This window comes from Protopterus annectens, chromosome 12.part0, assembly GCF_019279795.1.
Source record: "Protopterus annectens isolate FY-2018-M chromosome 12.part0, PAN1.0, whole genome shotgun sequence".
NCBI classification, from domain to species: Eukaryota; Metazoa; Chordata; order Ceratodontiformes; family Protopteridae; genus Protopterus; species Protopterus annectens.
Window position 1 is genome coordinate 981161923 of NC_056746.1, and position 12699 is coordinate 981174621.

At 40.5% G+C, this 12699-nt stretch overlaps 1 protein-coding gene across 1 annotated transcript in view; it reads left to right on the forward strand.

Annotated features, from left to right (window-relative positions):
• Nucleotides 1–12699, forward strand: part of LOC122816239 (serine/threonine-protein phosphatase 2A regulatory subunit B'' subunit gamma-like) — a 161389-nt gene that overhangs the window by 130316 nt on the left and 18374 nt on the right. The window lies entirely within an intron of this gene.

The window sequence follows — 12699 nt, forward strand, 5'->3', positions numbered from 1 at the left end:
TTTTCCTTCTTGGGATTTGCTTTTTTTCTGAACTAGTTTCCTCCTTCTATTGTATAGCCTGTTTATAGCAGGGGTCCACCAGACTGGTTTCCTTCTCTTAGAGGAGTGAGTCTTGGTTTTGCTAGGGATGGCATAATCCATGCATCCTTGTAGGTGCTCATAGAGTGCATTTGTAAAGGTTTCTGCATCTTGGGCAGCATTATCTTTTAGCGTGGGGGCTGTGAAACTTACAGCCTCTGTCTTAAGTAAGGTGAAGTTTGCTTTAGAAAAGTTTATTACTGTGGTTTCCTTAGTTGGGGGTGGTGGGGTGTGGAAATCCCGAGTGATTAGTTTATTGTCTGATCTAACCAGTGACTGGTTGACCTCCAGTGTGGAACACCTGTCTCCCATGTTTGTGTTGACCAGGTCCAATATGTTTTCACCTCTGGTAGGGGAGTTTACCAGCTGATCCAGGGTGTTTGAGTTGATGAATTCCAGGAAGCGCTGGGCCTAGGAGTTTGTACTCGAGTAGTTCTCCCAGTTAATGGTAGGTTTCAGTTACTGCACAGATGTCGACATTCTCCATACTTAGGAGTGCTTCAAGCATGTGCATTTTGAGATTTAAACTCCTGGCATTGAGTAGCATAACCCTCCGTTTTTTGTTAATTGTGCTGTTTACGAAGGTGGGTTTGACTTTTGAGCCTTGCCTAAAAAAGGCACTATGGGAGCAGCAAGAGCCTTGGCCAGTATTCGAATGCCTAGGGGTGACAGGTACAAGCAGTATGTTGCGAAGCAACGTGGCTTGTCGAGCATGTCATCCCAGGCAGACAGACACTGGATCCCCTTTGAATGACACCAGAAGCTTAGCCAATTGTTGAAATTGATCATTTTTTCTTTATACTGAGGTATCATTCTTAGTAAGGGCAGGATGCTACTCAGGGTCAGGGTCATACCAGCCTGGGCTACATGATCAGAGAGCTCTTCCATGTCTCTTTTCATGTAGTCCAAGGAGGTATGTCTCAGATCATTCACACCAACATGAACAACGACAGAGTCATATTTGTTCTTGTTCTGGAGTGACCTGAGTGCTTGTGTTATGTGGCGACTTTTGGCTTCTGACAGGCAGCTATCAGTAACCTTCTGCTTGTCCAGCCTAGTGAGTGGGACATCAGTGTGCCTGACTATAGAGTCACCTATTACTAGTGTGTTAGGTATGTTATTTCACCTTAAGGGCTGTGATTGTGCGGCACACTGATTTTGTGTTTTATGTGTTGTCTGGTTTGTGACGGGAGATGCAGGTTGTTTGGGTGTCTGCTTTGGAGGTCTCTGATGCTTTTGCAAGTTTTTATTTAGAGCCTCCAAGTATGATTTTGTGTATTTATGTGTATTTTTTGCCAGTGCTGGTTTAGTAGGTCTATGTGTGGCTGGAGGTGTGGTGCAAGTGTTAACATTCTCCTCTTGACTGTCTGTTCCAGTCTTGGGTGGAGACAGCTTAGCCTCCAGTTTGGCTGTATAATTGCATCTCTCGCATATGTTAGTGTAATGTGGTAGGAGGAGAGGGTTGTCTGTGTACATGAGGCAGTTGTAACATTGCCTCAGGATACCCAGATTCACCAGATGGACTGGAAAGTATACCTGAAATTGCATTTTGGTCATGCCTGAATAGTAGGGTGAGCTGTCTTAGTCGCTTAGTTGGTGAGGGATGAATAAAGAGCCTTGCCCTGCAATCGAGTGTCAGGGTATATTAGTGCTTGCTATTAGGTCTGAGCAAGTGCTGGGCTGTAGGATGCTTTTTCAGTGCTTAGGTTGAGAGTTAGACTAGTTTCAAGGGAAAAACTGAAGAGGAGACTTAGTGGAGCCGGGAATAATTTAACCCTAGCTAACCGGCACTGCCCGGTGCACAAAACCGTGCAAATGCGTTTTTTATAGCAGGGAAATGAAAGAGATAGAAATTAGCCCAAAATGATCAATAAACTACTAACGTCTGGGCTAGAACCACTCTTCCAGGGACAGATAGGCTGCTCAAAGCTCCCCTCTCTCACAGGTGAACAGAGAAATTTCCTTCTATCCAAGTAAGGTATGGGCAGCTCTGAAACTTGTAACACAGCCCTGAATTCAGCACTAGTCTGAAAACTGGACTATACTAGCTTAGAAAGGAGGGAAACAAGGATTTTTTTTTTAAAGATAAGGCAAAAGGCAAAACCAGTAAAAAATATATACATTTAAAACAGCTTTAAATGACTATAAACGATCAGAAAAGGCTATCGCACTTTAGTGTGTAGCCTACAACAGTTAAACAAATTATTTAAACAAAAATGACTTTTTAAAAGTGCTGGCAGTCAAATAAGTACAATATGTGAAAAAAACAAGCTTTTGAATCACAATAAATGCTGGAAAATCAGAGTTTATGTGGAAAACGGTTAAGTACAGCAAGAAAGTACAGAAAACTGATACTTAATCACTCCAAAGTCTGTCTTCTAAGCTAGAAGGCTTGTATCAGTTTAAGGCTTTCTAGTGCTTCCCAGTAGGTTAATTACAGTATGAAAAGCAGTGGGCTCAGAGCTGAACCCTGGTGCACACCCACTCCCACTGGAAACCCCTCTATGAGGCCAAACACTGTTCGTACTTGAGTCATTGAGTCCTTGTACATAACCTGCACTAATTCTACCAGTGTTTCTGGGACTTTGAACCACCGCAGTACTGCACAAATCATTTTTCTTGGGACCTTGTCATATGCTTTCTCCAAGCCTAGGAATTCCAAGTTGAACTCTTTCCTCATCTCTAGCTTCTTCTCAACTATCTGTCTCACTGCAAACATTGGGTCAATTGTCCTGTATCCTGATCTGAGGTGGGATGAATGGTTCAGTAGCAGATAATAGCTTGGTGGTTGCAGAGCGATCAGGTGGCCAAAAGAGCATTAAAGAGTTGTTCTTGTATTTTATTGATCTTCTTAAATAGCTCAGTGGTCCAAAACATTTCTCATGTATAACTGGGGGAACCAGAGGTATTCCAGATAGAGAGTGGCAGTATGTGATACATACTTGGAAAGAGGTAAACCATGGTAGCAGGGTGAAACAGAATGGAATGTTGAACTGAGCTAGCTGTGGTATGGAGAAAGAGAAGGAAAGTACACAAAATAGACTCTATGGTTATTTTACTTTTTCTGCTTTCAGTGGCTGCCAGGTCTCCTGGCCTGGTATCCCAACTCTTCCTTTCTTCTTACCCTGCTTCCATATTCTGGCTTAGCCCTCCTGAGTGGGATCACTGGCCAAGTCATCAGATGGACTGGTGAGCAGTCTTGGCATCAGAGAGAGGGGGAAGAGATTGACGAAACTGGTATACCCCCTTGCAAAGTCATCCTGATGGCTAGAGGGACTTTTATTGCCCTGAGCTTGACTTGGAAAAAAAACAGCAGCCTGGCTGTACTACACTATCATGGTTGTTAAAACTAGATAGTCACTCTTACTGAAGTATCTGGTAATTCCAAAAATTATCCAGAGGTCTTGACTAGGAAGGGGCCCAACAACAGCTGATGCCCCCCCCCTCAGGATTACAGAGCTGGTTTCCAGCCACTCAGTGCTGTTTTCATTTTCTCCAGCATCAGTGATACTGTATTATCACTGTGATCTATATCAGGACGTAGACATACACCTAGCAGCAGCTAGTCCCTTCTGTCTGTACTGCTAATCCCTAGCTATAGCAGAGACATTCATAAATCAGATCATGCCCAAACAGGCTTAGGGTACCAATATATCCTCACTAACCCCTGCTTATATTAGCAACATTAGTAAATTAGTTCATGCCCAAACAGGCTTTGGCTAGGGCACAAACATTCTTAAATCAGATGCTGTCCAGACAGGTTAGTATACAGAATTATGTCCTTACTAACCCCTGGTTGTATCACAAACATTCATATAATCGGGTAAGATCTAACAGTTTTATGGTATAGAACTATGTCTTTGGTTGGGTGGCCTAATGGTTAAGGTGTTTGCCTTATAAACACAAAGTGCAGAGTTTGAGTCTCACAAGGGATAATTGGCTAGGCCTGCAAGGGCAGTTAGCTTAGTACTAATTTATGAACCGATGAATTTATGTAACCCCTGGCTACATCACAGATATTTATTAATTAGCTGATGTCCATGAGGCTTAGAGTACAGACCCATGTCATCTCTGACTAATGTAGCACTATCAAGAGGTGCACTTTTACCTTGTTTTTGAATTAACTAATCAAATCCTCCTTGCTGGTAAAATGAGACAATATAATAACATTTGTTGATATCTTCTGGTGGTCTCATGACCGAGCAGAGTTAATCTGAATTAGCTGTACTCTTCCAACCTAAGGACTTACTCCTTACTGTGAGCCTATACAGTCTCCTTAGAAGCACAGACAGTCTCCAGTCCTGCCCTTCAGCTGATTTTATCTGTGATGCCCATCTGCTAGTAGTCCCTCTTAGAAGGGATGATACAGTGCCTGACATATTCTAGACCTATAGATTTTAGGGCCTTGGCTTTAATCTAAGCTCTGAAATGTTAAAATAAGAACTTGATGTTTTCTCCAGATCTTCTTCTCTACCACATTTTATCATACAGTTTACAGCACATGTATTGGCACTTCAAATTTTATTTTATTTTATTTTATTTGCAGTTTGTTTATCAGGATGGTCCACTGGGTCACGAGGAGCCTGTTTTCAATGGAAACCTGGGGAGAAAAGCTCCAGAATAATATAAAAAATATAAAAGTTCAAATTACAGAATACAAAATATAAATATAGTGACAGAAGTTACAAGATTTATAAAAATTGCAAAATATGAGAGAATATGCAAATTACATTGTACTAAGTTGCAGTATTGTACATTAGAAGGAGCAGTTAGTGTGATGCCAGATAATTTCATTTTTAAGCAAAAACAGTACTTGTACAATCTGATGATTCCTAAAATAAAAAAGAAATTTCAAAGTATGAGATAATTTGCAAACTACATAGTACTAAGTTGCAGTGTATTGTACATATGAAGGAGAAATTAGTAAGATACAGGATAAATTCCTTATGAGCAAAAACAGTTCTAGTACAATCTGATGATTCCTACTGCTATTGCTAGGAGTTATAGAAACTGTAGGAATTTATTTACTGATATAGTAGGTTGTGGGGGAGGGGGGAGGGAGGCTATGTAGGATGACAGCAAGAACATTCCAGCTGTGAAGTTAGGTATGAGTGAAGTAATGTTTTGGAGGCAGAGAGATTGTTAGTAGTACAGAGGGAAGGTGGGAGGGAATTCCAGTGCGTGCTAGAGAGAAGGATAGAAAATGTTTGTCTGGTGGACAGGCTGGTTTGTGCAATTCTATTAGGTTCTGGAAGTTAGATCTTAGACATCTGTTAGGTTGATGCATTTGGAAGGTAGAGGCAAGGGAGGGGCAGAGAGAGGGGTTAAAAATTATTTTGTGTCCTTGGATAAGTTGAGTATAGGTGAGATAACTGAGTAGTTCAAGCCAGTTCAGTTGGTGTGGGGAAATACAGTGATGGGTAGAGGATCTCTGGCCAGTTGCAAATTTTGAAATTTTGTAGTAGCAGGAGGAGAGTTTTGACTTGAGGGAAGACTGTACACTAGTAAGGATGGAGACACCATATAGGAGGGAAGGGATAAGATAGGTAGTAGCGAGAGCAAGCCTAGTGGAAGGAGAGATGTAGCGGTTGTGGCAATAAAGTAAGCCAAGTTTCTTATGTGTTTTTTTGATATTTACTTATATATGGCTATCAAACTTTAACTAATCATTAATGAGGACTCCTAATAGTTTTAGAGTGGGGACTATTTCAAGAGATTTATTATTTTGGCTATATATAGAGAATGAACTTTTGTTGATGGTGGTGGTTTTGGAAGGAATAAATATCATTAGCCTAATCTTGATTGCATTGAGTGCCAGATGGTTGTCTGGCATCCATTGTTAAGTAGAGGAGATGGTGTCCTAGGTTAATTTTGCCAGAGAGGAAGAAGAGGAAGCAGAGCAGATTATTGTTGAATAGTCAGCATATTGGATAAGGTCAGTGTTAGAAATGGCATGGCGAAAGTCATTTATGAAGATACTGAAAAGAAGGGGGCCTAGAATTGAACCTTGGGGTACACCTGTGGGAGTATTTAGGAAGGGAGAAATAGCTTTTTTCCACTTTACTGCTTGTTGCCTGCTAGATAGGTAACTGGTGAACCAGTTGATAGAGGAGTGGGATAAATTTAGTTTAGAGAGTTTAGTGAGGAGAAGGTTATGGGATATGGTGTCGAAGGCCTTTGAAAGGTCTAAAAGGAGGGTGGACACAATATGGCCGGTGTCGCGAGCCTTGTTAACAGTTTCTAAGAAGGAGAGAAGGGAGGTGGTGGTGCTGTGGCCAGGTTGGAATCCATGTTGTGTGGTAGTGAGAAGATTATTACTTAAGAGGTAGGCTAGAAGTTGTAGGTGGACGCATTTCTCGAGAAGTTTAGAAAATAGGGGATAAGATAGCGATTGGTCAGAAGTTAGGGATGCCATTGTTGTTACTGCCTTTATGGAGTGGTATAATAAAGGCTTTCTTCCAGAGCTGGGGGACATGGCACTCTGAGATTTATCAATTTATTAGTATGCAGATATGGTAGGCAACAGCTTCTGCTGCTATTTTTAGGAAGTAGGAGGGTATCTCGTCAGGGGCATTAGAACAAGGTTTCATTTTTAGAAGTAATTTTTTTATTATAGAGATGGGGATAGGGTTCATGGAGAAGGGAGGAGGTTGGGAGCTGGAGTTAGTAAAAGAAAGAGGGATGTGTGTAGGTGTGTGTGGGGAGGCAGAATTATTGGTGAAGGATGATGTTAGTTTAGTTATGGAATAAATGAAGAATGATTTGAATTGGGAATATAATTCTAAGTCAGCGGCATTTGGGTCTGGGCAGGAGTTCTCTTTTTTGCCTGGGTTTAGGAGAGAGGAAATTCCATCCCAGAATGTTTTTGGGTTAGTATTATGGTTGGTTTGCAGTGTGGAAAAATAGGCCTTGCGATCAGAGATAATAAGTTTTTTTACCTTATTATGAAGTGATTTATATTCGTTCAGGTCAATGCTAGTTTTATTTTTATGGTAGTGTTTCCAGGCTTTATCTCGGCGCCGCATGGAGAGTAAAGTATTCTTAGTCAGCCATGGGACGGGGTTGCTTTTTGTGCATTTTGTTCTCCATGGGGCAAAGGAGTCAAGAAAATTTAAGAAAGTTGTATTAAAGTAGGTAACAGTATTATCTAGGGATAGAGTTTTAAATGGATTCCAGTTTGTTCTTTTTAGTGCATCTGAGAATATGTTGGGGTTAAAATTTTTTAGGTGCCGAGTTGAGATATAAGTGTGGGTTAAGTGCAGGGATGAGGGAAGTCTATGGGCAAAAGTGGGAAGGTGGTCATCTAGTGGATCTGAAAGGGTACCACTGTTGATGATATAGTGGGTATGTGAAACTAGGATCCAGTCTAGAGTGCTCCCAGAGAGGAGGTCTTTAGAAGGTCTGGTTGTCGAGGTAATAAGTTGAGTGAAGTTATAGAGATTTATGTTTAAAGAGTTGGTTGGAGATTGAATTGTGGCCCCATTAATGTTAACATCGCTCAAAATTATAGTTTCATTTGTAATATTGGTAGAAAGCCAGAAGAGAATTTTTTCAAGGATTGTGACATTGTCTCCAGGAGGGATATAAAGGGTGATAATGCAGATAAATTTATGGTTATTTACTTGAGGAAGGGCTGGAATTAGTTCAGCATTACCAAATTTGGGAACAGGTTTGGAGTATGGGGTGACTAGGAGGGCTGAGGAGTAAAGCAGGGCAACACCTCCCCTTTTTGTGTGTGTTCTGTCTTGTCTAATAATGGAGTAGTTGGGTGGAATCAGTTCTGTGTCTTTTACTTGGGATTTGAGCCAGGTTTCAGTGATGGACAGGATGTCTGGTTGATTATAGAGAAGCCAGGCATGGAGGTTGGGGATTTTATTACAAATGCTCTGGGCGTTTAGAACTGTGAAGTGGAGGGACCCAGGATGGCTCATGCTATAGGACTGCAGGACTGCAGCCCCCCCCCACACCTGTACAAAAGAAAGAAGTAAATCCCCCCACCTGTAAAAGATCGCAAGTCCCAGAACTCCATGCATGCATGCTTGGAGTTCCTGGGTACTCACAGAACTCCAGACTGCTGTGTTAGGCAGTCCGGATAGAGGAGAAAGGTATCTCTGCCCTCCCAGCCCAGAAGAAAACTGGACTGTGTCATCAGCAGGCTGGAGCCTCAGCCTATTCTTGCGGAGTCAAGCTGGAAACCAACTGTTAGCGTGCACAGGCTGGGAGCACTTTGGAAATGTGTGTGTGTGTGTGTGTGTGTGTGTGTGTGTGTGTGTGTGTGTGTGTGTGTGTGTGTGTGTGTGTGTGTGTGTGTGTGTGTGTGTAATGCCACAGTTGCTATATACTGGTGGCTAGAGAGAAAACACATGGTGGTGGGTAGAGAATACTCAGGCTTGAACCTTGGGTGCAGGTGGCAAGGGCCTGAATTCCCTACCCACCACCATTTGTTAAAAATTGCAGATGTGTTCCTCATAAAATCTGTGGTTTTTGTGTGTTTGTTTTTCCTTGCAAAGTCCTTAGTGCTATGGTGCACTGGTAGCATTGTTGTTTGAAGCTACAGGTTCTCTGGTTTGATCTTTGGCTGGGGTGGCTTTGGTGTGGAGTCCTCATGTCCTCCCATCTTATAAAGAACATGTGTCTGGAGTGCTTCTCCCTGCTCTGCTGAAAATTGGCTTTTGTTCCAAGTCAGACTTTCCTGGTTGACAAATGTTAAATAAAATAGCAGGCATTTGAATTTCAGACTTCATATTCTTCAGAAAGCACATGGTAACACAAAACCTTTTATTCTAGCAATTTTCTAAGTTTATAACATGGATATTTGAAATGTGTCCCTATTTTTGGAACTGTATTCCCTCATTATTGGCTTTGACCAGGTTTTTTGTGCCAAGGTTGAGAGCTATGGTGAGAACTGAATTCACTGAATATGTTTGGGGGGTGTATTCCCCCATTATTGGCTTTGTTCAGGTGTTTTGTGCTAAGAGGTTGACAGCTATGGTGAGAACTGAATTCAATAAGTGGTAGCCATTTAAGTTTCAGTCTTCCTCTCTTTCACAAAACAGATGATTTGGCATAGTGGTATGTTGCTCTGACTGTTTTGCACAGGGTCCCCTGAGTTCAAGACTTGGCAGTGAAATGTATGGTGGTAACACAGCATTTTATTCTAGCAACTTTCCAACATTATACAAGCAATGTTTAAAATGTGTCCCTGTTTTATGGGCTTTTGTCCCCGCCCAATAAATGTTAGCTTTTTCCAGATTTCTTGTGCTGCAAAATTCAGAGATACAGCTCGGTGTCAAGTAGATTATACAAGGAGCTGAGAGCTGCAGGGGAACAAAAGTTTAGTGCTGCTTATGGTGAGGCTGCTTCTCTTGTTAATAGCACAACAGGTAGTGTACTTGCTTTTGATGCAGAAGGCTGTGGGTTCTACTCCCACAGTAAGTACATGCATTGCTGATACTGTACTGTGTTGTAAAGGGGTGGATGCTGCAGTCCTTTTTGGTGAAGGTACCTAGTAACTATGAACCTGTTATCAGTTTGCCATCCATTCCCTATTGCAATATTACTAGCTTATCATTTTTTTTAATGCAACATATGCAATTTATTCCTCAAGGGCAACAGGCACTTTATTTGTAGATGAAACAATGACATATAAAGTTGTTTGCTAGCAGCAACCTCTTCATTAGGTACAGATTTCTTTAATGTGGAATTATTTAGATGACTTTTACTTCTTCAGAGTGTGCATATTTACTGATACTGGTGGACTGCAGAAGTTTGAGTAGACTTTTTTATGATGGAAATGTTCTGAGTTGGGCAGTTTTGTCATTAATGGTGCATGAATTTTGTTTCATTGTTTACTGGAAAAATGTTCAAAACAATAAATTTAAAATGCCCTGTAACAAGTGTACCGTATTGTACAAGGAATATAATTTAATACAATCAGGAAGGTGTATCAAAGAGCATGTGTATGTTTCATGTTCAAGGGACCTATGATTTTGAAAACAGACGAATGTTAATCTTTATCTGCCATGGGCAAAATGTATTTTCTTTGAATGTGGGTTTCAGTGCTGTTTCAATGAATGTGAGTTTCAAGGGCAGAGCAGTTTTAATGCTAAGTCTATTTTCATTGTGAGACTGCATTGCTTTGTTTAGCAGATATCCATTAAAGTTTGTGCTGTAAAATGCAAAATAAATCTTTCAAATGAAATCCAAATCATTGCAGAAGTAAAGCAGTATGCACATTACAGTGTTTATGGTGAATGGGGTGAAATAACCAAGGAATGGGACATTGAAATGGCTGCAGGGGGGAGGCTCCATTCGACCATGATTTTGTGAGGGGAGAAGGGCAGCAAACTCAAAGATGGCCCCAGCTGAACTATACCTCGCAAGTGTCCAGATTTTTGCAGAATTAATAGATTTTTTTTCTTAATTTTGGTTTGTTCTTCATAAAATTTGTGGTTTTCTGGCAAATCATTTAGGAATGAAGTCACTAAATGACAGGCATTGAGTGTCAGACATCATAACCTTCAGAAAAATGCATGCTAAAGCAAGACCTGTTATTCTATTAACTGTCTTAAGTTTATACAAGAGCAATTTTTAGTACTGTTTGTATGTTCCCCCAATATAGTTGGCCTTGTCCAGATTTCCTGCATTAAGAGGTTGAGAGGTACATGCAAATAAATCTCTTTATAGAATTAGGAATATTCAAACCTCTCAATTGTCCCCAATTTTGGCTCAAAATGTTGCTCTCCCCCTAATAATCCCTCTGCAAAATGGCAATTTTGGAAGAAAACGTGGAGGGTTTACAATTATAAATAGCTGTAATGATCAGAGTTATAGATTACTTTTATTTCAGAAATGCATGTAGATGCTCTTATTTTGTTAGATGCTCAAGTTAACAGTACTAATATTAAAAAGGTGTCCCTTCTTTGACAGGTTCCCAGCTGTATTGTGTAGCAATTTTATATTTTTGCATCACATTTTTGGTCTGTTTTTCATAAAATTGCGGTTTTCTGGCAAATTAGTAGCAAATCATTAAAGATTTAAGTTAGGAAATAATGGCAGACATTTGAGTTTCAGATTTCATACCCTTCAGAAAATTCATACTAATGCAAGACCTACTACTTTCTAAGTTTATAAGAGCAATATTTAAAAATTGTCGTTGTTTTTGGGCCTGTGTCCCACTTCTGCGTATGGCTTTGTCCAGATTTCTTGCTGTGAGGTATGAGTGTCAGAGCCATCACTGTCAGCCAGAGTCATTTCAAATTGTGGCATACTTGTTGCACCCCACTCCCCATTGTAGTGGCTCTGGATGTGTCCAAGCACGGCAAGGAGCAGTAAGTGTGCAGAGTATTCCCCCATCCAAGGTAGACCACAAGTATGACCGTGGCTTTTCATCTGTCCTTAATTTTGCAGAATGTTCTGGTTTTCTGTCATATTTTTATACTGTTGATTTATGCTTCTTGTTATTCAGAAAATGCATGCTGTCGCAGTGCCCTGTTGCTCTATGTTTAAGTAGCAATGCTTTAATGACCATCAGATAAGCTTGTCGGAGATTTAAAGATGCAAGTAAGCTTTAATAAGCATACTGTTAAAGAATTACCAACATTGAAAGCATTTCCGTTGCTGCCATGCAGAGAATATTTACGTAACTAGATAACATACAAGGTATTGAAATGCATATGATAGTATTTGTAATAAAAGACAGGATTACAGTATTTTCAGAAGCTCATTACATTTGTTAGAGGCTTGCAATCATCTTTGCAGGCTTTACACGTGAACTAAACAGAATGCCAATCTATCATGTGTGGTCCATAACTTGTGCAGTAATCCTTTAAGCAGTTTATTTTGAGCTTGTTTCTTGTTTGTTGTTCATTTTTTACATTGATCATGTCTTCCCCATGAAACAAGTAGATAGTTGTTGTCAGGCAGCAGGTCTTTTCTGGATAAGAAACATTTTTACAAGTGGGGGTATCACACAGAGATTGCTACTTTCAGCATGTTACTTGGTAATTTTATAAAGCTGAATATAAATTATAATTAAAACTGCAGTGCAAGGAGAAGTGGTTTGAGTTGAGTGCTGCTTGTTTTTTGTTTTTTTTTTTACTTGATTCTGACTGACATTCCAGTAATGTATTTAAAAAGTAATTTATTTTTTCATGCATCACAACCTTTGTGTTTAAATCTAGATATTAAGTAAGTTGTCATGTAGCCAATGCATTGAAATTTTTTTCTTCTACACTTCTTTTGTCTTGATTGGGCTTTCGTAATGATGGTTTGGCACCCAGGGCAGCGTATTTAATTAATGTTCCAGTTGTTGTGGTTTTGAGCATAGCCCCACCCATTTCTAGTTGACCACACCCCTTCCTATTGGCCCCACCCATTCAGCTGTCTCCTGCAGCCCCCCTTTAATTTGAAGTTTCCGGCCGCCACTGGAGGGACCTATTGGTTAAATGGTGTGGGTAGGGTGTGGAGGTAGAGTTTTGTGAGGAACAGGGTCCGGGGTTTGGGTGTATGCCACCAGAGAGAAGGACAGAGATAAAGTAACAAATATGAGTGAGGAGGTATTTAAATTGCTTAGCATCAAATTTGTGAGTTGTGAACTTTGTTGAGAAAGACCTGGCAGAG